The sequence below is a fragment of the Phytophthora infestans genome, genomic scaffold (genome assembly GCF_000142945.1).
Source record: "Phytophthora infestans T30-4 supercont1.16 genomic scaffold, whole genome shotgun sequence".
Lineage (NCBI taxonomy): Eukaryota > Oomycota > Peronosporomycetes > Peronosporales > Peronosporaceae > Phytophthora > Phytophthora infestans.
Genome location: NW_003303743.1, coordinates 3,083,067 through 3,086,144, shown reverse-complemented (window position 1 = coordinate 3,086,144; position 3,078 = coordinate 3,083,067).

Below are 3,078 nucleotides of genomic sequence, written 5' to 3'. Positions count from 1 at the left end.
ATGATCAAGCAAATGCGGTACATCGACGACGTAACGGAACGGTTCGGGCAGCAAAACGCTAAGGGTACCGACAACCCTTGTGCTTCCAATCTCAAGTTGTCGAAGGAGCAGTCACCAGGAACGAAGACGGAGTGTACGGAGATGCAGGCAAGACCACACCGCTCCCTAATCGGATGTCTGATGTACATTACGACGTGTACTTGGCCGGATATTGTCTACGTGGTGACGCAGCTGTCGCGATTCCTCGAAAACCCTAGTCTACCGCACTGGCGAGCTGTGATACGTGTGCTTCGGTACTTGAAGACGACACGCACACTTGGGATCGTGTACCACCGAAAATCTGGGCGAAGTTCACGGTTTGAAGCTTTCACCGAACGCCTGAACTCGGGGGAGCCATATTCGATGATAGGCGTTCCCGTGTCAGGTGTGATGGTGATGATCGGGAACGCACCCAGTGGGTTTCAAGTCGAAGTTTCAGAGAAACGGTAGCGCTGCGTTCTGCAGAAGCTGAGTTCATGACATTGAGCCTGTGCACGCAAGAAGTACGTTTGGTCGCGCGCGATATTGAAAGGACATGGGAAAGGACCAGGAAGAGGCTACGCAGATCTGGGAAGACAACCAAGGGCCTTAGCACTGGCCCTGAACGCTGGCTATCATGCCACAACTAAGCATGTCGACATCAAGCAGCACTTCACGAGGGAAAGTGTAGCGAAATGAACGGTCAAGATCGACTACGAGGACACTAAGCACCACCTCGCGGACATGCCCACAAAGGGGCTTAGTAACCAAGACGCTCAAGTATTTGCGGAACGCTAGCGGTATCAAGGAGAAGGTGGACACCGTGCAGTAAGCGGTGAGTGGGAGTGTTGAGCAGTGCACCGCTCATACTTGGTTCGGGCCGTTGGACCGGTTCAGTAGTGAACCGTCCTGTGATTGGTCCATATAATACAACACCTGCATGGTTGGTAGCGACGGTTGGTTGGAGCAGGTAGTGCACAAAGGACAGGAAAGATAAGTAGAAGAACGATAACATCAATCTTATTCACTTCTGTTTTTACCAGCAAACCAACATGAAAGCCAAAGCTGTGTCGCATGAAGCCTTCTGCTGAAGATAGTTGGTGATCTCAGCACTAAATACGCGTGTTAGGATCAAGATCAATGCGGCTAGCATAGGTATCAGTATCGTTGATTCTTCACCAGGTCGATATGAAATTAAAGCGCTCCTGTATTTCACACTTAACAAATGAGTTCTTAAGTGCAAATTGAAATGCTACTGTTGGAACTGGAGAGGCAAGCCTCGCACTGCAAGTTGCTTCATTTAATGAACAAACAAACAAATTGGACCAAAACGTTTGTATTATTAATACTTTGTACTCCGATAGGGAATTTGGTTTCAGTCCTGATGCTGTGTAACATGTAAATACACAAGTATGCTAAAAAGTTCTGGTTCAACGAAGGATATATTAGAGAGCTTATTAATGGTTTCTCGACTACCGGTAGCTCAAGATTTGGGGCTAAAATTGTCTGAAAAAGGGTCAAGGCCCATGGTTCATTAATAAATTCCAGTGGAACATCGAGAACCTTCGTTACATGTATTCCACTGAAGGAGCGTCCATTGATTTTCTTTTTCGCGCTATTCCAACAACTAAAGCTCTCTACTTCTTTTTCAGTGGCAATGTGCCACACGAGCTCCGATAAACGTGTACAGTAGACGACAATTGGTGTCTGACAGGCTAATTGAGAAGAGATCTCTGCATTACTATAATGGCGATAATAACTATCCCCCAGAAATTAGAGTTTTGAGAGCTAAAGAGAGTAATACGGAATACCAGGATATTTTTTCTCTGAAATTTATACCAGATCTGACAGGAGATCCAATAAGAGCTGGTACATGTATTGTAATTTATCGACCTTAAATATAAAGAACAAACATGGTTTACAAATTCTAAGAAACTTAGAAACAGATACAAGAAAACTTCGAAAAACAAAAAAAATGACTGGAGTAGCTAGAAAGGCTGGGACAAGCTAATTTGTTGCTGAAGCCGGTAGAAATTGGTAATGGAGTCGGTTTTGGCAAATCCACAGGCAAACAAAATGATACTTTCGAACCTCAGTGCTAAAATCAAATTACGCACTCTAAACATAAGCGGGGCGTCTCCTCTATCTCTTGACCGCTTATAAGCTACGGAATTATTCAAACTGAAGAAGTTGTGGTCGCCCAAAAAATATTATCTTCATTATTGGGCCCTCGAAATGACGAAATGTTTAGGAGTGTTGTGGGCTCAATATTTTTTTCAGGTTTTGATACCCAACTGCTTTTTAAAAGCCCTTTGCTAAAATCAATTATATACATGTAAGGGTTGTCTTACAGTTTTTTCGATGGAAGTTTGAACCAAATGTCACAGCTCCGGTGAAGTGCGGAAATTACTTAAGCTCGGTAATCTCGATACCGGAATGTACGGCTTTTCTGCAACCGGTGTAAAAAGTGCCTTTCAAGTGAAAACCGTAAAATCTCGCACAAGATACTCCTGTCCATTTGAAACCGTCGGTTTGTTCACAGTATTGTAGAAAAGGCGCTTGAACTAGGACACTGTTTTAATGCCAAACTGATTAACCCTTTCCTTTACCCTATACATTTCCTGTTTGAAGGGTCACCATACCAACGTTAGGTTAAACAGACCAAAAGCATACCTGAAGTGTGATTTTGAAAGATTAGTTCTCCCAAGAGACGACCCTCCAGTCTATAAAGGATGCAAGGTTTATGAAAGATTTCTTGCGGAAAGGTACCATAGGTAGATTTTCGCGTACCGCGACGTGATTGGCTTACCAACAAAAAATGGTATCTTCAAAGCGATGTCTACTGTAAAAATGACGTGAAAAAAGACGGAACGAGCAGTACCGTGAGGAACATTCACTCAAATTTCGCTTTTGTCTCATCCGTCTCTCGTGCTAGCCGCGCAAAGTAGCACTCACCGTTGTTTCTATACATCGGTCTGCGTCGTACTACAGTTGCAAAGTCCGTTTCGGTGGAGATCCAAGATGTCGCGTCAGCCATATTCTGCACCCTTTTATGCGCGC